The following is a 22275-nucleotide window of genomic DNA, read 5'->3' on the forward strand; positions in this document are numbered from 1 at the left end:
TACGACCTGGAAACAGACGATCAATCGGTCGAATATCGTGGCAAAGATGAACGGAAGCCGAAAAAACCACGTCAAAGCAGGTCACAGGTTGTGTTCACAGTTTTCTTCGATGATTGAGGTATTGTGAACTCCGAATTTCTTCCGACCGGCCAAACTGTCAACAAGGAATACTGTTTGAGTGTTATCCATAGTTTGCGCGAAGCTATTCGTCAAAAAAGGACAAAATTATATACCCAAGACTCTTGGTTTTTGCACCGCGATAATGCACCACCCATATTATATTGATTCTTCGAGCCTTTTTTCGCCAAATTTTCAGGCAATATCATGCCGCAATTGTATTAGTCTGACTTAGCTTCGTGTGACTTCTGGCTATTCAGAAAACTCAACCGACCGCACCGTGGTAAGCGTTTTGAGTTAATTGAAAACATTAAACATGAATCACTATTCGCATTGAAGGCTATTCCGGAAGTTTACTATAACAACAGTTTCGAGGATTAGTAAAACGATTGTGAAATGTGTATTAGGGCCAAGGGTGACGACTTAAATTTTGAAGAAAGTTTTAATTATTATTTTTCTTTTACAAATATGGGAAAATTTTCTTACTTTTACTTAAAAGATCGAAATTATAAAATTGTTATCCCGCATAACAAAACTCTATCAAATCAGACTTCGTCATTCCTCCCATATAAGTACACACCGCTTCATATACAAGGATTGAAATTATTAATGCAAATATTTTTAAATCATCGCAACAAATAAGCCAAAAAATATCTCCAAATATATGTATTTATATATATTGTAATTGTTTTTGTTTTTGTTTGAACGTAAGCAATAAATCCCAATTTTTCAAATTCCAGCTGGCTGACAGTTTTTACATAAAAATTTATTAGATATTCGCCAAACAGATATGAAGACATATCCCATATGTGTATATTTATGTATATGCTCGGTATAAATGTGTGCATATTTTATTAATTTTCGACATTCCTCGTACCTAAAGCATTTATGCCTTTAATACCTTCATCTTTCTGTCGAAACAGTTAGTCGGCAACGCTCACCAGTTAACGCTGATAAGGTCAAACTGAACGATTTTTCATCAAAATTTCATGCTAAAAGCTTTTCACTTACACACATATGGTCCTATATTGGTTTATATGACTACAAGTATGTGTGCGCATGTGTGTGTGCGTAGAATCTGCTCTTATGGCCGAATTTTTTACGTTGAACCCTTTTAAGCCATCAATATTTCAAACAAAATAAATGAACGGTGACATTGTTTGAGTGAGCAAGTTTTACCAATTTTCATAGGCGACTGCGATTTCTCGCTGCTTTCTTTTTTTATTATGCCGCTCTGTGCCTGCTGACCGGCGGCAGATTTGAAACGTTTTGTTATTGCGCTTTTATTCTTTGCAAACTATGAACAGGTGCATGTTCGTGAGTGAGTTGGTGCTGGTGATTTGTATGTCGCACTCGATAAGGGGGTGGATCTAGGTGATTTTTGGAACACAGCAGGTGCTGGCTGGCATACAAACATACAAGTGTATGTATTATATATTATGTGTATGGCTACATGTCGGTCTTGTTTGCTTTCAGTGTGAGCAAAAACGTCAATTTTTGGTTGTTGTTGTTGCTCAATCCACTTGGTTGCCGCCTATAAAATGGATAAAGCATCCTGTCGCATATTCTGTTTATTTTATTTGCTTTATTTTACCGTTATTATAGCCCACACAGGATTTCAACTAATTTTGAAATATGGAACTGTCAATTCCTAGCCAACCTTTTTCTATTATTCTTGCCCACACCAACGCCCATCAATTTTGTACTCAAGTACACTCGAATGAATATACTCTACACACACATACATATATATAAATATATACTAATATACATCAAATTGACGCTGATTGATTGTGTCCACCTTGACATTAAATTATACTTTAGCCATCTCCGTCGGACCGCTGTGCTGTGATTACCACTCCCAAACATACTCACCCATACACAAATAAAGAAGGACTCTAAACCACTGCCGACCACTCAGCATAAGCCAACTGACCGTCCATAAATTTGTTAGTCCACACAAAATTGTACAACATTTGTAATTCGCTGTGTGTACGTACTTAATTTTTTTGTTGTTGTGGTTTTTTGTTTTTGCTTTTTGGGTAATTTATATATCCGCCTTTCGGCTTTGCTTTCATTACAGCAATATTTCTTTTTGTTTCCTGTGTTTTTCATGTGTTCTCTTTTCTGTGTAAGCCACTCTAAATCTATATTTATGACGGAACTTAATTATGGACTTTATTGTCGTCGCTGTGTATTTGAGGAAAAAAATAAACTTTTATTCTAACACTATATTCCCTTCGCAAAAAAATAACAGAAATGTGTAGCAAAGCAACATAATTGCATATTAAGGCACTTTAGTTCATTTGCGGTGACAAGGCTTTGTGCTGAATAATTTGTCGCGTATACGCCCTGTACGCCCCAACAGCTAAATAAAGCTATTTATATTAAATAGCACGTACATGAGGTGTTTGCATATGATATCCTGTTACATGTATATGACTATAGACTAAAATTACGTGGGGACATTGACATTCTTCCTAGTAAGTAAGAAGTAGGCATTAGAGTTTGCGAAAAGCACTATTGGATATAAATCTTTGTTAGAGTTTTGTGATTCTATATCATGAAATTTTATTTCATTGTATAATAAAGAACTAATATTTAGATAACACCGCGCTTAATACTGCTTGATAATAGAATTTAAATGAATATAAATGCTTTAGCCGGCAACTCCAGATTTAACGTCTACGTGGACAACCAAGCTGGAATCAAAGTAAAAGCCCGATGCTCTTGCCGGCCAGAAGTGTCTTGAAAAGCAAGGTAGCAATAGAGAGTAGGGAGCGCGAAAACAACCAGCGCAATAAGATAGTAGACGAGATTGCCATGAAAAATGTCCGGATGTCATCCAAAAACATGATTAATATTGGAAAACCCATGCATTGTCAACACAAGGATCTGCACAGGAACATTTCACGGAAGATCTAAAATATATACTTAAATGTATAAATATACAAGGTAACAGTCTGAAGGTGGAACACGTTTGCAGAATAGGGCTGACAGATCGAGAAGACTGCAAGGGTTGTCAATAGCAAGGCAAAACGGAAACAATGGAGCAGCCTTTGAGCACATTTTTCGCCTGGGTAGGCTCCTCGTAAAGCATTTGGGGTCCAGACAGCTAGGAATACTGGAGTAGGTGTCAATAAAGAGAGCTTTAAATTCATTCCAACAGTCCTGGCTTTCCGCTAGCTTAACCCCGTTTAAAAATTCTTTACTCTTCATCTGCATGACTCGTGTTCCACCAAACACAACGTAGGACAAGCGTGATGGAAATCTGTACTAAAAGCATTCCCTTTAAAGCTTTTCATGTAAGTTATTTGCGCAAGGTTCTACGTCTCTTGCCTAATAACGTCTACCTGTAGAGACCCCAGCTTTTGTTTCTGGAATTTTCGCTAACTTCGTGTCTGATCTTTGCTTCACACCTAATGAAGTTGTACACTTGTGGCCACGCAAACTTTACCACTCAAAATTTTCAAGTATTGTTATGTTTGCTAAAAACATAAAAAAAATTGAAGAAAATCCCGAACGAACGAAAAAGTTCGAAAAAAATTAAGAAAGTACTTGTATAGTGGTAAGGTTTGCGGAACCATGAATGTAAATGTACCTATGGTTAGAGAATGACGAAGTACTTACCACCGTCCAGTTTTTTAATATTGCACCTCCACTTTATCGATTTAGCCACGTTTAATACCTTCCAGTCGGCAGTCGATAGCCCAGATTCTGTCGTTGTAGTAGCCACAACGCATTCTCCAGGTACATTATACGAGGTATGATTACTTTTGCCATGAGCACTGATGAAATACTGCTGAGGTCCACCAACTAGTTGATCCGGAAGCGCTTCAGCCAGCTTCAGTCACCCACCTTAGCGACGGGTCATAACAACACGTTCGCGTGCTTCACGTCTAACTTCTGGGCTAGACCCCTGCACTTCCTTTTTTAAGGTGGCTTCGCTTCGCTCCCTATCGATCGTTCCCCCTTTCCAGCAATATGCTTCTCGATGCTATTCGCAAGCTCTGGATCCGCGGAATTGCACCAGTTACGAGTAGCAAAGTATGCCCGGCCATTCTTTAACTCCTCTCTGGCCCAAACCAGCCATTTCACTTTCTTCAGGTTGGACTTGCCTTCAAGTACCGCGCTTTTGCTTATAAAACTTCCTTGTTTGGCTTCTTCCGAGGCCCTCTCTTTTTGGGACCTGCTGAAGAGAGCGAAGAAATTCTGCTTCTTTAACTATATTTATGCTCAAAACACTTCCTTGTCCAAGTCTTCATCGACGAACCGACAAGGCAGCAACTACCACTTTCTAGTTGACACCCGGGCGTAGTATACAGTTAAAATGAATTTTTGCCGAGAGTGTAAACCAGAGGTTAAAAACATTATTTTAAGGTAGTCTCTTTTTAAAAGAAATCTTATTTCTTATTCAAATCCTTCAAACAGACCTACGTCTCTGTGTGGTTAATTAAACCCCCAATGGAGACATATGTATATCGGCTCGTGACCTTTGAGAGTTCGTTTTTCTACCACTACATCGACATATATACCATATGTACAATTACATATGTACTCTTGCTCATACATATATACTTAAACCGCCACACAGTGACCGAAAATTAATTGCGGTCCATGCTTACTGTGATAATTTTGTTAAGTTTATTGCTTATTTACGAGCAGAAAAGTTCTCAGCGACACGTACAAATACGCAAATAAAATACGAAAGTGTCAAAAAGTCTTTTAGTCGCACTAAGCCAGATTTTATTGTGCTCGATGATAAGCAAACATATGAACTTTGTTGTTACACATATGCCGTTATAACTTTGCATTATCATCTGTACCCACACCCCGCTCATACGCTCATTATATTTGTCCTCCCACGCACGGGCGCAGCAGCAGCAGCAGTACTTCATTATTTTGCTAAGCTCGCATTTATTTCGTTCTCTGTCACTTCAAATCTTTTAAGGAATTAATCTCCTTTCGAGTCAAATTAAAATTAATGTGCGATAGTGCGCACACACAGATAAGCAAGTAGTTTCACTCATTTATGTGGGGTTAATGACACAGAAAAAAATATAATATACATATTTTTTAATCAATGAATTAATTAGATGAAGTTATATGCAAGGTTTGAGAAACGAATATAGAACCCATGATTAGGTGTTGCAAAAACTTCATTTCTTGGGAAAATTAGTTTTTTAATAAGTTTGGCACGGCCGGAATTTTCCACAAACAATCCTCGAATTTTTTTGCCTCTTAAAGTATAACCCAATCTCTTTGAAACAATATTTAATGGTTATAACAATGCTAAACAAAACGAGTTTGGTTAAAAATCGAGTCTGCATGACATCATGCTTATCTTTATATATATAAATCTTCTGATCGTGTCTTTGCATTTGAACTGCTCCTAAACGGTTGGACCGATTTTGATGAAATTTTGTGTGTATATTCAAGGAGATTCGAGAATGGTTTAGATTGGATGATTTAGACACTGGAAAATATTTTTTAAATTATTTTTTCATTTTTAATCAATTGTTAAATTTGGAATGTTTGACTGATAGATGGCGCTACCATCGCAGTATCCAATATTCAAACCTTAAATTGGCGTAAACGTGCATTTAAGGAAACGATGCCAAAGTAAAAGGCGACATCTGCGGATCAAGTTTTTATATTGTGGACAGAGTTCGTTCTTAATATCATGTTCAAATCTAAAGGTCAGATTACATTTAAGCATTTCATAACCCAACAGTGTTCTCACTGCCGTTAGAAAGATCAGCTGTTATTGTTATTCAAGAATTCACATCGCTTAATATTTATCAAAAGAAAAGATTGTCATATAGTATTTTGAAATAAAAGCCGTATTTTTTCAAATATTTTCCATATAATAGAAATGATGGATGCATTTTTTCATTTTTAAGTCGATTTCTAGGTGAAAATTAGATTCATCGCTTTAAAAAAAATTGTCTGTTACATTTTTTTCATTTTTGTTATTACAAATGTTCATGGCAAACTTATTATATTCTGGAATATATCCTGGGTGAAGAGGCTGTTTTTTGTTTTCTTTAAGATGTCACAAGTTACAAGAAATACCATCTCCTCAAAAAGCTCTTACGAAAGAGGAAAATTCGTCGACTATTTAAGTTCTATTTAGATACTTTCTATATACTCAACTATACGTTTGATAAAGCCACAAATAGGTAAAATCAATGATATTTTACATTACCCTCAGAATAAATTAACAAAATTAGGCATTTTTTGGCCTCTAGACTTACTCTTGAATTTTATATCAGTGAAGCAAACTCATTTGTTGCAGCAACTGTGTGATTGTTCTTTCAAGCACTCCATAAAACTGCACATATTCTTGACTACATGCAGATGAGCTTTCATTATATCATCTTAACAAAACTCAAGCTTAAAGTTGAGCCAACTCACAAACTGCACTTCCTTTATGCTTTCAAGCACATACATGCACGCATACAATAAACAAATAAAGCCAAGTTAAGTTTGCGCAGATATTTGCTTTCGACATGCTTTACATACTTTTGTTTGTATTAAATATTCATATTCCGTTGCTGGCCGAATTTCCGCCCACACTTTCTCGCGCCAATTACGAACGCCGTCAATTACGTACGCGTGCAGATTTTTTTCTCTTTCTCTTTTTGTGGCAACCAAGCGTTAAATTTAAAAAGTTTTGACTGATGCACTTTGGAAGTTTTCGACAAGAATTGGCTACATGGGAATATATTAAGAAGAGCGAACACAAGATAATTAAAGAAAAAATTAAGTAGCAAGCGAAGAGAGAGAGAGAGCGCATAACTTAGTGAGTATAAGTTTCTCAGGAATAAAGCAAAAGTTTGCAAATACTTCAGTTCTATATTTTTGATATACCAGGAATGACAAATATATTTCCTCGCATATATGTGAGTATAACCAAAATTAACTTCAACTTCAAAATATGCGAGCAAAGCAGCGCTCGGTTACTACTCAACTGTTTATTTTACATTTACATCACACCGAAATAAATTCGACTAGATCAACACGCGTAGCTTATATCAACCGTATTTGCAATTAAACTTACTGCGCTGCGCATAATTCAGCTTATTTGCTTTACGGTTAGCTGCTGTGGTTCAGAGTGCATTGCCTGTGTGCACTTGAAATTAATTGTGAGTAAATAGTATAGTTGAAATTCCATTAGACAAATAAATTCTGCGCGCAAATATCGCGTACTCTATGCAAGTGTTTGCTAATTAAAATTCACATTTCAGCATTGAATATTTGGTGCGCGAACAGATGCATTTCCGGCGGGGGCGTATACGTAACTTTGGCTTGTTCGCGTAAAACTAATATTTGCCTGGAATGACTAAATAAAAAACTATATTTGGGAAGCGCTCGCATGCATGAAGTGCTAGATTAATATAATTCGTTTGAGATTTTATTGGTGCGAATATTCTGGTATTTAGTTTTTGGGTGTGATATACATTTATACATATACGCTAGTAAATATCGTCAACTAAACTGTAAAATGTGACATCATCAAAAAAATGGAAATTGAGTTTCTTATTGCTTACTAATCATTACAACATGCTACAGCTATTTAGCACAAAATCTTCAGCTTCTGTCAGATATAACCAATATATAACCGTTATATAACCGAAACTAAAATTTTGTTTCAATATGAGTACTTTCTATTACATCAATCGTCTCCGGCTTATCTACATAAACAAGCGGCTTCACAAAACTCCACAATAAGTAGTCAAGCGGTATCAACTCGTACAATCGTGGAAGCGTCGCCACTTTGTCATCCATATCAACACCCTTCAAGTCAGCAATGAAAAAGTAGTTAGCCATGTCTTTCCATAAATGCGTTCCATAAATACTGTCAAATTATAGCTGGCTTAATTTTTGAAGACAAACTACACACTACGCAGTAATTTTTCAGGATGTAAGGGCATGTCTATAATCATCACTCCATATTCAAAAATTTAGTTTATTTAACCAAAGAGCTTCAAGGTTAGGTTAGGTTGAGTTACACTGACTGGCTGTCATGCCATATAGAGACCTAAAAGTCGTATGTAATGGCCGATGAAGTTTTATTGTTAATACGAGCTGAAGCTTATGTGATGCACGACGTCAACCCATTCAGTGATGTGTAATAGACACTTAATATCTAATTCTGATACTTCCTACAGTCGCTTGACTTGCGAAGCTCCTTGATACTTAAGCCGAGTTTTAGATAAGGGGAAACAGAAACAGAAGCGTCTCTCTCATGACTTCTTCAGTGCACTCTCTACATACTAATATTACAATGAGGAAATATTCGATTGTTTGTTTGTTGGATTTGAAAAGGCTTCGAAACAACTAAAAGACTTCGTCAGCAGCTAGACTTTCTTCCGTGAAAGTAGCATATATTAAATTAAAAAAATTTAAGGTATCCTTTTAAAAACTAATCATGTAACCCAAGGTGTAAAAAAATATTCAATAAATTACTTAAATGGCAGGCGCTGTGAATGCTATTGACCATACTTGTAAAACGAAATAATGAAGTACGACTTTGAAGAACGTATTGAGTATCTACAAAATCAATGTAACTATCTGTAGAAAAATGTTCGATCTGCATATATCTAGGTGCCGCTCAGCTTGGCTCCAATATGTTATAATACAATATGCAATGTAGACGTGATTGGGCCTTAGCATGGGAATCAATGTCATGCCATAAAGTACAGTGCAGCTCACTAGCCCACTTGGCGTCCTACGAAGGAAATGAATATACTATAAATAATAATGAAAGTCTATGTTTTTTCCCCTCAGTGGGACTGAAATTAGAGTCACCTGCTGATCATTAATAAGCGCATGTGATAACAGTAAATAATAACTTCTAACTGAGCCTGTGGTCTGTTGCTGGTTTGGCTCTGTAAATTGCAAGCTTGTGTGTTTTCCTTCTTGTCCATTGCATTCCAATGTTGCATACCCCAAATGCGTTTCATCTCACCTTGATTTGGCCTCTCTGCATCTTAGGTGCATGTGGTAGAGATGCGGATTAAAATATTATCATTTTTACATTGTAGCTATTATTGTGTCTTAAGGTCATTCAATAACTCTTAAAAAAAAAATAAAATTAAGCTAAAAGTTATATAGTGTGTTGAGCCCTCAAAGAATCCAGCTCAAGAGACCATAGAGTACTCGTTTAAGTTAACGAACGAAGTTAAGAGTCCTTTGTTCTTGGTCTCTTTATTAAATCATGATTATATGTGTTTAACAGTTCGGTTTAAAAAAAGAATTGATAAAAATATATTTAGAATTTATTGACATTCTGTACTATTATTTAATTTTCTATAGAAATTTAACCATTTTTTATATAAAAATATTTAAGTTTTAGTAAAAGTGCACATCCATTTATATATATAAATATCTTCCAGATAGCTTACGTATATATTGAAGTCAAGTCATAGTTTCGTCCCCTGCATGTTTTCTCTAAAAACATTCAATAATAAATATTTAAGCGTCTTTAAGATTAAAATTTGAAGCATTGAGATGCACACATATTCATACCATAAATGTAAACAGCCCAGCATATTCAATCCTCCTGATACGCCTGCACAACTTCCTGTGTCGATGCGCATTTACATACATCAATAATATTGAACCTCTCTTATGAAGCTATATGTATGTATTGTTGTAATCACATAACGAACGCTGTGTGAGGATACGCGCGTTTGCAAAGCAGGCCCTTTGGCGCTCACGTCAATATTCACGCTAATCCATCAGCGGTGCAAATCCACCTTTATAACAATTTGTTCCGGTTATGAGGTTGATCAAAAATTTCAGAAATTTCGCACACACACACAACCCGATGCGCGCACGTGTGTACTTCCGTTTCGATAAAACTTTGTACTTTGCCTTCCCTCGCGTGAGTGTGTGAGAACAGGTACAGTGGGGTGTATTATTCATATTTTAGCGCGTATTTACCTTTGTGTGTAGGTGAGTGAGTATATATTTAATTTTTAAACCAAGCGCTCGAATGATTAGAATGGTGATATATAATAATACATGCCTAAGGCATTATATCATACAAAAAGTCTTAAAACACATTTACAAGCGAATAATTGCTTTCTTCGAAGCACTTTTACAACCCACTGTAAGCACTAGGATTCTAAACCCTCCTTCTGGAGCTAATCTTATTAGTAGCTGTTGATTGTAACGCCGCATAGCATCCAGCATGAATGCCATTATCTGCTAAACAATGTATTTTCATTTAATAGTTAGTACAGTGGGTATAAAACGTGTGACTGCACCCACATATGATCCACCCTTATATGTAGACCCTCACCTCTAATGCCAAAATAATGCTAAATATATTTTAATTTAAGTTTGGCGAAATATTTCAGCAACCGCGCAATGGCAAAGAGTGGTGTGTCACAAAGCTGGAATGTCGATTATTCGCACGCACACACATGAGCGTTACTCATTTCCTGGCAACTTTAGGCGTGTGCTCTCAATATTATATAAATTGTGTGTGTGTTATCTTACCGTGGAAATACTTGTATGCTTTGACTCTGGGGTATATTAACATATTTTCCTTTGGCGCAAATAGCAACGCTTTATACAGTCGCTCGGCACAAAGGCGCAATAATTTGCATGTGAGCGCACAAAACATATACATATCTATATATATATAATATATACATTTACAGGTAAGTCACCTCACAGCCACTGAAATTGTTTGTATTTGTATTTATGTGCATAATTTTCTTCAATATCGCTTTTATTGATATGGAAAAATACCCAGTCTTCAGGTTGATTTGCTAAAAGAGTACGTGACATATTTCCATTTGATTGAAATGAATTCGTCAGTAAAAATTTTACCTTCATATGCTAAGCGAAAATATTTGCGTTAAGTGAATTGGAAATTTCTTTTTTTGTAATTTAATGTGCTTTTGGCTTTTCCACAGCAAATTCTTGCTCTTCATAATTTGCTGTATTTGAATATTAAATTGTTTGCCTATTAGGCGAGAGAAATACTTCTGTGAGGTGAAGTACCTAAGATAAAAGTTACGATATTAATATTCTAGGATTTACTGATCTATATGCTTGGTATTTGGAATAAATATATTTGTTCATGAAAAATATCAAATCACTCAGAGAAAGGTATAGCTAAGCTTATTGTGAGACCTCTCTAACTATTTCATTTTAAGGGCAAGATGTTTAAGACTCTGATATAAAAGAGTGTTCTTTCAATTAGTATATCAAACCAATTTGTACAAAAAATAAACCGACGAAAATACAACTAAAGAAGTTTCAATAAAATCAAGGAATCAACACATATACCCTTAGTTTATATCCAGTATAATGGAAGTTTTGATATTGATATGAAATATCCTATAATTCCTTTGGCCAATCTTTTGCAGATATACTTAAAAATTATTCGCGATAACATTCTCGACAGAAATGAACTCGGAAGATTAATGCTGAGATCGATTTAAAAATAAATAGATAAAGAAAAAAAATTAAGTAAGGAATAATTTGTAATAGAGAACCTTTTGCATAGGGTGCCTCGTGCGAAATGAATTACAAATACAAAATCTTAAACAACACCCATTCAGGAAATCGAAAAGAGGCAATAATGCCCGAGAGCATTGTCGAAATTTTTAAAATTTAGTTGATTAATAAAAAATTCAATTAAGTGAGTTAGATAACCCCTAAGGATAAAATTAATTTAAATATTTTTATAAATTAAAACGCTTTTCGATAGATAGTTCACTCAAATCACTGTGGCAATCGTGAGACTTTTTAATTTAAATTTTGCGCCATACACATCAAACGATGATCAAAACGTCAATAAAATAAAAGAAGTGGTGCTTGGAAATCGAAGGTTAGCAGTCAGGGATCTCACTAGCATCGTTGGAACATCGAAAGAATCAGTTAAAGCCATTTTGAAAGATCATTTGGACCTAAAAAAAATGAAAGAATAATTGGTTTTAAAATAATAATTTTTTCAAAAACAGCGTCGGGTTAACGTCTGTGTAATAATGCTTTCCGACTACCAGGATGTTTTGAAACGTATTATTACTGGTGACGAGTCTTGGATCAATGCTCACGACCCGTAAACAGACCTATCAATCGGTCGATTATCAGAGCAAAAGTGAGCCAAAGCTGGAAGAACTATGTCAGAGCAGGTCATGTTGACAGTTTCCTTCAATTATCGAGTTGTGGTGCACTCCGAATTCACTTCGGTACGCCAAACTGTCAAGGCGGAATACTATTTGAGAGTTATGTGTCGTGAGCGTGAACATATTCATAATAAGAGGCCGGAAGTATGAGCCGACAATTTGGTTTTTGAACCACGGTAATGCACCGCCACATACTGCATTGGTTCTTCGTGATTTTTTCGCCAAATTTTTAACCAATTTCGTGGCGCAAGAACCGCGTTCGCTTGATTTAGCTTCATTTAACTTCTGACCATTCAACAAACCGCTGTGTGGAAACCATTTTGAGACAATTGAAGGCATTGAATCGTTACTGCCTTCTGAAGATATTTTGTTTTTATTATATCGTAAAGGGAATTTACTACGTTTGTAACATCCAGAAAAATAGGTTGGAAAATATTGAAAATATGAAATGATCAGCTTGACCATCTCAGCCTATTTAACCATTTCCGTCTATTTATACATCAGATAGTCCCTCAGTTTTTAAGATATTATAAGAAGTTGCTCATTTGGTAGAGCCGCCGAAGTCGGGCCACTAAGACATATAGCTCCCCTACTATAAACTAAACCATCGTTATCAATTTCTTGAATGAAAAGCTTTTCAATTTGACGAGATATCTTGGATCTTAACGTAAGGCGCCAGTGTAATCTGGGAAAAAATCTTTAAGATAGAGTAACTATAGCATAAAGCTGTTATGCAAAGTGATTGTTCAAAAATATGTTCTTGTAAGGAATAGTTAGTACTGGCGAAGGATATTACAAGTTCGGTGCAAGCGAAGTTAATGTTTCTGCTTTTCCAGACACCTTATTAGCTCGTTTCTGTGTCCTAAAGATCTATCGCATTTGTGTTTTACTTTCAGAAGCTATCATTAACACTGCCTATTACTACACCGCTTGCTTAAAGCTTATCAGTTTTTCATAACGAATATTTGTAAGTTTTTCTTAGATTTGAGCAAGTATGAGAGCACTTAAGTTAAAGATCTCACTACTAATTGGTTATAGGAGAAGATGTTTATGTGTTTAACCAAAATGTTTATTTGATAGTTATAGTATTCGGCTACCCCCTCTAACTGTAATGGAGTATGTACATTGTTTTGGTAAGGGATAGACTTAATCAAAAAAATGTTCAAAGTTGTAGATTTCTTCCATTACTTTATCATTTCTCACAACATGGAAAAGGATTTTGCTGGAGGCTGTTTACTCGAGTTTTGCTATGATTATTGAACTTATTTTTGCTGTGATATTCCTGCGATTTATTACTAAATTCTTTCTTAAAAAAATTCGTTATCTATAACAAGATTTTCAGGCACCATAATTACTTTTAATAATACCTATTTAATATGCAATGCTTCACAAATTAAGAGCGGTACATTGTTTAATACTATTCAGGTGTTATTTTAAAAGTCATATCAATAATTCCTCTGATTGCCATAATGCTCGAACGTCAGGAACAAAAGCGACAAGACAGAAACGCGACAGCTACATGCCAGCATTGACGGCCATTAAATTTCAACAGCAGCCAGAGAAGCGCCTTGGCCTTCAACTTGCAAAAGCACTGAAAGGAACATGCACAAAGCATTGCGTACGTTGCGTAGCCCCACTTGAAGGCAGCAAGCACTCCACCCCTGCTGACATTGACAAATGAAAAATTAATCGAATATCTGGGAGGCCTATGTGGCTGCTGGCGAATTATTGCCTGCCACACTGGCACTCTCTCCAAAAAGCACTGCTGTCTTAGCTGACATTCGACAGTGTCACTTAATAATTTCGCAATAAACGGAAGTGGCGTATTAAAAAGGTATTAAGCGATATTTTATTTAGCTTGACGGGTTTTGAGTATTAAAAGTTGTAACCGAAGGTTCTTTTAAAGTGAAAGTATTTTAATAAAATTGATAAAGGAAACGCTTTCGGAATGAATCGATGTTTTGAAGATTTAAATTTCATATTTTCAGAACCTTAAAAATTGCAAAAAATTATTTAGAGCTGAAATGAATAGGTTTTAATAGTATTTTGATTGGCTTTTCCAGCATTTTTCCAAGCAAAAGCTGGACTTTGTATATAAACTATTGAAATTTTGTAAATAAATGACTTACAAATCAAATTTGTAACCAAAATGTAATCAATTAAGTTTCTTCACTCACCTGATTACTTTATTTAGTAGTTGCTTACACTGTCACCAAAAATCCACAATAATCTGCTGAAAAATAAAGGAAAATGTGTATTAGTATTAATAATATAAATTGCTCTATTTCACACTTAATTAACTCAATATGCGTTTTAATGGCACTCAAGTATTAAAATTTAGGAATCCACAAATTCAAGCTTGCATTAATTGGTTTTCATTTAATAGATTTGCTAATCCTAAAAAGCTGATGTTTAATTCACCACTGAAACTCTCCTGCGCTTTGCGGCATACATAGTTAATTAGAACATGCAATATGCCGACAATTACTTATGGAAATGCCCAAATGCTGCTCTACACACACATGTAGCATGGAAGAGCTCAAGCACGAGTAGTGCCGTCGAATGCATTAAGCCAGCCAAGCGGAAATCCAGTCTCCGGTGCTGTGCGTGTGCAACAAAGCCAGTCGGAGTTTTCACGAAATTGCGGCAACAAAGCAATTATATGTGCCCATGTATGTATATATGTATTATATAGTATATGAACTACACATAAATATATAATATATAATAATGCATTTATATATATTTATATGCATGTATTAGTGAAAAACACACACAAAGCCTCGAATTCGTGTTATGAAAATTGTTTGGAGACTTGTAGAGAATTTTCTCCTCCCTCTCTTCCAAGCGAGTCTTAGTTTTGAGATAGTGTTTGTTACCACACTACCACCGCGGCTATACCAGCATAACATATGCATACATATGAGCGCTTGCATATGCTTGCTTCTGCTCTACATGTCAGGCTCCACTATTCTCATATCAACTTCAATTCTGCACCGAAATTTCATAGAGAGAAACAAGAGAATGCGCTTTCTACGAACATATATTATATTTCTATACGTTCAACATGTCTATAAAAGTAGACTGAAAATGCAGAGATTCATTGGTAACGCATACGCACTGGAGTACCTGCTGCTTCTTAAACATATACAGAGCAAACTCTGATTATTTTCACAGGTTTTGTCTGGAAAATCAAATATTTGACATGTTATTAGATTACATTTTCATTAACTTTTCCTGAAAAATGAAATGAATGAATGAATATGAAGAGGACGTGTGATTTATTATTTAAGTTAAGCTTGTTAAAATTAAATATTTTTGAAAATATTTTAAATAAATATTAAACTCGTTTAAAGAGATTTGCAACCCATTTCATTCATTCTTGTATTAATATTTTCATACGAACATAACATGGAAATATTATACTTTAGCTTATAACCTAGTAACGTCAAGTTTTTCTCAGAAATGCCGTCATTTAATTGATTCTAATGTTGCTAAGATAAATTACCAATGAAAGCTTTTAACATCTCTGTCTCAAATGTACTTAACGAACAACAAATCAGCATTATAATTTTGATCTGAACAGCTGCAAGCATTCGAAGAACTTTCAGAGAAAAAGTAGAAATAAAACAAATATATATACTATATATATACAAATATATATTAAATATACATTGTGACGTGTCTATTTTTATATTTCTAGCTTAAGCAAATCAGTTGTGTCCATTTTCATTAAAGTTCGTTTAGTCACATTTTCAATTTAAATAATTTTGAGCCAAAGTTTTTTATATTTTAATAAAATGAAATATATATGCTTGTGCACATCTGCTTGAAGGGGAGAAACAAGTTTACAATAAATAAATTAAATAGTATATGGATATGAAAACCACTTTTATTTCAAGTAGCGACGTAAGATCGACTAAGCATTGAGTATTTTTTTAGCGACAAAAAAAACGAACGTAAGTATGGGAGGTATATTAGTTAAAAAATATACTTCCTTCTTCTTCCATAAAACTCTCTTGTATTCTTTCACTCTATTTTTATAATTTTTGTTTGAGAATATTAAATTCCATATTCGATTTCTTCCGGACTCAGCTTATTTGCTAAAATTATAGCCTAAACTTGCGCATCCAACAAAGAGAAACCTTTGAAATTGGTTGCAAAACTGGAAATTTGCGAAAGCTCTTTAAAGTACTAAGTACTCAAATATGTCACAAGACATTGCAGAGAGAACTATAATGTGAAGCTCAAAGTTGTTTAATAGTTACTGCTGGACCAGTTTCTTGCTGAAAGGAATTACTTGAATTAATGAATACATAAGTGAGCTTCGTAGCTAGACCAATACCTCCAAAAAAGCAAATATAAACTTCACTTTGAAATGTGGTAAAAGATTTTTCGTATTACCTTTGGCTAAAAAAAGAACTACTGATTCCAAATAATTACTCATTGCTCATCACTCATTGCTGATTTCGGACAAGCAGCATAAGTCGCAAAGCCAATAAACGCAGTGAGGGTCCAAAATGGCTAATAAGGATAAAAATAACAACGAAAAAATACAACCAACAAATACTATTGTGCCCAAAAAAAGGTGACATTTGAATTTAAACTTCGCGCGTCGAAGGATTTAGAGAATTATTTTTTATTTTGGGTTGGTAGTACTGTCAGTCACATTTATGTCAAATTTCATGTCAAAATATTCATTAGTATTTGAGATACGTGCCGTTTTGTGAGTTGCTAAAAGAGAGTTTTTCGTTTTTTGCGATGTCGAAATTTGTTGAGCAAGGAATTTGCATTAAATTTTGTTTACGGAATCAATTTTCTGCTGCGGATACGTTGAGGATGGTGCAGAAAGCCTTTGGTAATGAGGCTATGTCTAAAAAAAAATATTTACAAGTGGTATAGTGAGTGCCGGCCGTGAACGTGTCGAAGACGGAGAGCGTCCAGGGCGACCATCAACCTCAACCGACGAAGCTTTTCGACGAAGCGTTCAACAAATCAAAGATTTGGTATTGAAAAACCGTCGATTAACAATTAGAGACATTGCTGATAAAGTTGGCATATCGAAAGGCTCAGCCAATACCATTTTGGAGGATGTTTTGGGCCTCAAGTGCGTCAAATCTCGACTGGTACCGAAAACATTGAATTTTTTGGAAAAAAGGCGTCGCGTTGAAGTGTGTGAAACGATGCTTTCCGACTACCAGGGTGTCACGAAATGCATTATAACTGGCGATGAGACTTGGATCTATGCTTACGACCACAAAACAACCGATCAATCGAGCGAATATCCTGCCAAAAGAGAGCCGAGACAAAAAACTCGCGCCAAAGTCGCTCAAAAATCAAGGTCATGTTGACTGTTTTCTTCGATTATCGTGGTGTTGTGCATTATGAATTCCTTCCAACCGGTCAAACAGTCAACAAGGAATATTATTTGAACGTTATGCGTCGTTTGCGTAACGCTATCCGCCTAAAAAGGCCGAAATTGTGGAAAGACAATTTTCAAAATAAATACAATTATTTTTGGGCACAGTAGTATATAGTTTTAAACAGACGTGAAATAAAGTTACGCAAAATGGCTTGTACTCAAAAAAATATAAAGTAAAATTTCGTTCATACGTAAGTTGCCTCTAATATTTCGGGATTATAGAACAAAAATAAATTTTAATCATTTTAATGGTTTTCAAAATACTATCATTAAAATCTTTATACATACTCGTACTTTTGCATACATTTGAACTAATTTTCCACTTACTTTTCCAACTTTGATTCAAAACATGCGTTCAGAACGCAGCAACCGTCACATCAGGTGTCGAAAAACCTGCATCTTTTAGTTAATATTTTACGTACGTAAATAAAAAGCACTCATCCGATCCCAAATCAGGACCGCACGGTGGATGACACAACAAATCCATGTTTTGAGTGCTCAAACAAGCTATTGTTGCAGTGGATGTGTGAAGTTGGCTCCGTCATTTTTCGAGTACATTTTTTTACTCTCGCAACAAAGTTGCTAAGGAGAGTATTATAGTTTTGTTCACATAACGGTTGTTTATAAGTCCTAAAACTAAAAGAGTCAGATATAGAGTTATATATACCAAAGTGATCAGGATGACGAGTAGATTTGAAATTCTGATGTCTGTCTGTCCGTCCGTCCGTGCAAGCTGTAACTTGAGTAAAAATTGACATATCATGATGAAACTTGGTACACGTATTTCTTGGCTCCATAAGAAGTTAAGTCGGCCCACTGCCACGCCCACAAAATGGCGGGAACCGAAAACCTATAAAGTGTCATAACTAAGGCATAAATAAAGATATTAAAATGAAATTTGGCACAAAGGATCGCATTAGGGAGGGGCATATTTGGACGTAATTTTTTTGGAAAATTGTAATGACGGATAATGAAATCTCGATTATCACTTTATCATGCGAGAGTATAAAATGTTCGGTGACACCCGAACTTAGCCCTTCCTTACTTGTTATTACATACCATCTATGAAAATTGCATAAAGCCTTACATAAAAAGCCGAATATCTCAAGATTATTTAACGATAGCCATTTTGACCTTGGACCTTTTTTGTGACAAATAAAATTTTCTACAAGTTTGTCATAAACATTTTTTCTATAGCTCTGGTCATTTACGAGATGTACTATATAGATAAAAATGGAAAATTTTTACATGCCTTGGTCCAGTCCTTAATGTTGATATTAAGAGCTCAAATTTTCAGGGAATTATTTTTAGGGTATTTCCAAGGAAATTTATGATGGGAGCGAAAAAAATGAATAGTTAAAAAAACACCTTAATATACATACATATTAGGGGATCCAGCCACGCGTTGCAGTGGTATATATTTTACACAATTATTCATATAATAAACTATTAAGTACAGTGAAAATACAGGTATAGGAATGCAAGATATTGTTCTTGAGGTTTAATTTTGAATATGTTCATACAAATAAATTTCATTAGAAAAATTAACGAAAGATATATAAATTAATACCTAGTTACATCCATGAATTGAATAACCGCATATTTTTTTATCAATTTTACACCATTAGGCACAATTTGTTCGGCCAGATCTCAATAATCCAGTGGCTAAGCCAAGAAAATTTCTAAATTCACTGGAAATTTTAAGCGACCGGGAAGAGTAACCTATTAAAATTAAGTGGGTGCGTAAATCAAATTTAACACTGTACTACGAAAATATGACTAAAGCCGTAAAATTAGATGGCGGAGAGTTTCATATTAGCGCTGAGACTGTGTGTGCATACCGGGGTAGTAAATTTGCGGTGTACTCATTGAGAAGTTAAGAGCTACTATATATGTATATACAACTAAGTACTTGTTAGGTGCATAGATTTTTGACAACAGCTGTGAATAGGCACTTTACAGCTATAAAATTAGAAAATCGCATAAAAGGCACAGAAAAATTATGTGGAAGCAACATAAAGCGCCAATCTGCTGAGAGCAAAGCAAATAAAATGGCAGAACATATAAAACGACGTGTGCGTTTGTGTATGTGAAAACAAGAAATAAACTAATTTTAAATTAATCTCGTCAGCCGCCGAAATGTGGTTAAGTTTACGAAAAACAAAGTCCAGTTTGGCAAACAAACAAAGTTTCCGAAATTGGGTTAACACCACACATACACGAACATATACCTACATATAAGTAAACAATTACATATATATAAGTGCAAGAGAAAAAGAGAGAGAGAGATAGAGATATAGGTATAATAAGGTTCTAAGTACACGCTGGCCTTGTTACCGTTAGATATGAAAGCAATCAAAATATTGCGAACTCATCAAAGCTTTTGTTGTTGTCACACTTGTGGTAGTCAAGGGCAAATAGCCGCAGAATAAACATACACACAGTTACTTACATAAATTCCACACAAGCAAAAAAATACAAGCAACTTACTGCTGAGCCTAAGCTAACAACTTTACCACACACACACAGCTACATTGGCGCGTATTTTCACCTTTCGCCTGCAGCCATCAACGCCGACCAGGCGCATCAACTCACCGTTATCATCACTAGATTCTACTTGGGCCGCTACTTAAGCCATTCGAATTAATTTTGCAGGTAACTAAGAAACAGCTTAGACTTAGGCTTTGGTGTTGTTTGTTGTGGCTGCGCCTGTGGCCACATATTTGGTCTCTGCGCTGAAGTCCTGTGTCTGCGTAGATAAGGTGTTGCTATTGTTGTGTTTGTGTGTGTGCTTGCGGGTTTATAGGAGTCTTTGAAATATTTAATGTTTGCTGAGGAGCAATGTAGACGAAATAACGCATAATTAGACATAAGTAGTACATCCGTAGACATTGTAGTAGAGCCGTTTAAAATAAATTAAGTCGCTTTGTATATTCACTGCGTAACATATGGGTAACATATTTGTATCAAAGAACTACTTTTAGGGTAAAGTCATGATCTTGATTGCAATCATAAGTTCTAAAAGGTGGTCCAAGTAGAGGTATTTTTTTCAATAGCATTTTTTTTCATTCATTATTGGATAATATTTGACCGAACAGACCACGTTCATCACTCAGTGAAGGAAATATGGTAGCAAAAACTTGGCACATTTTACGTCAAGATCATAAATTGAAAGCCTAAACAATAAAGCTTGTGCAAGTACTGAGGTCGCTTAACCTTCTCAAATCGCTTCTCCCTATAGACCATTGAAAAGTTGCAAGAATATCCAACGTTTCGAGCGAAATTTTGTTCAGCATTGAGTCCCATTTCTGCCTCAATGAATATGTAAACAATCAAAATTGCTGCATTTGCGACGCAGAGCAACCCAAAAAGATTCGAAAGCTGCCATTTCATCCATAAAAACAACGGTTTGGCGTGGTGTGTGAGCCGATGGAATCATCGATCCATATTTTTTCAAAAATGATGCCGGTGCGAACATTACCGTTAAGAGCGACTGTTGTCGCATGATGATAACCGATTATTTGATGCCTGAAATTGAAGCTAGTGATCTCGATACCACAAAAACTGAAAATATAATTTCCAATTTCTTAAAACAGCTTGAGAAATATCCATTAATGTATACAAAGACACTCTCTGCTTTCAATATTCCTTAATAATTAGATCACATGTAAGATTTCTCAAAGATATAATAATATTTTGGGAGAACTGCTTTTTCGTTGCTCTAAGAAACAGGGCTCAGTTCAATGTTATGGCGGTTAGGTCTGAAAAATTATTTTTTCTTAACTGTCAATGCGATAGATGCATATTATGATTTTTATAGTTTTGATTGTATTTTGTCCAAAGCAAACTTTAATGGTGAAACAAAAGTAGTTCAATATTCAATCAGTGCTGCTGTCAAAGCATTTGAATCAGTCATCTTTAGCGCGTTAACTTTAAATAGAGTTTTATATCGTTTAATGTTGGCATGAATTCTACTTCACATTATCTACTCTTTTCCATCTCAAAATTAACTTTACTTCCCGATGACCTTTTGCGAACTAGTTCCCTTCTAAGAAATTTACATCTTTTCAATCTTCTATTTCCCACCACAAGAGTAGAGTATGTTTTAAAAACATACTATATACGTATCTATATACACTCACACCTCGGAGTAATTTATTTTAAATTTATTTACAAAAGTTTGAATCCATCAATCAAGCATGTTGCGTATACGCATTGGCAAACTTTCAAGAAAGCCTATTTCATTTCATAAGTAAACACACTTCACACTTTAGTTTCTTTATTTAAAAAATCACAACTTCAAAAACATAATCTGTTTGACCAAATATTTGATTTTCCGGCTACTTCTTGCATGTATAGTATGTACCATGCCTCACCTGATGATGAGTAAAGTGTGTATTGTAAAATAACTTTGCAAGTCAAACAAATATTGCCGTTGAAAAGACATAAAGTTGTAATGAGTTATTTTTCCAAGAAAATGAAAAAGTAAAGATTTTTTGTTTAAAGATAATAACATTTTCTATAGGCTTTCAAAGTAATTACTGAGATAGAAGCGCAAATAGCAAGCTTTTCAGTATTTTCCGA

At 35.0% G+C, this 22275-nt stretch overlaps 1 protein-coding gene across 4 annotated transcripts in view; it reads right to left on the reverse strand.

Annotated features, from left to right (window-relative positions):
• Window positions 1–22275, reverse strand: part of LOC105222359 (zwei Ig domain protein zig-8) — a 282802-nt gene that overhangs the window by 157657 nt on the left and 102870 nt on the right. For 3 of the 4 annotated variants that reach the window (XM_049451727.1, XM_049451728.1, XM_049451725.1), the window contains exon 3: window positions 14447–14502. The gene's annotated coding sequence lies outside the window, so the exon portion shown is untranslated. The remainder of the gene's footprint in view (window positions 1–14446; window positions 14503–22275) is intronic. The other variant, XM_049451726.1, reaches the window with a different exon arrangement.

The sequence above is a fragment of the Bactrocera dorsalis genome, chromosome 3 (assembly GCF_023373825.1).
Source record: "Bactrocera dorsalis isolate Fly_Bdor chromosome 3, ASM2337382v1, whole genome shotgun sequence".
In the NCBI taxonomy this organism is placed as follows: domain Eukaryota; kingdom Metazoa; phylum Arthropoda; class Insecta; order Diptera; family Tephritidae; genus Bactrocera; species Bactrocera dorsalis.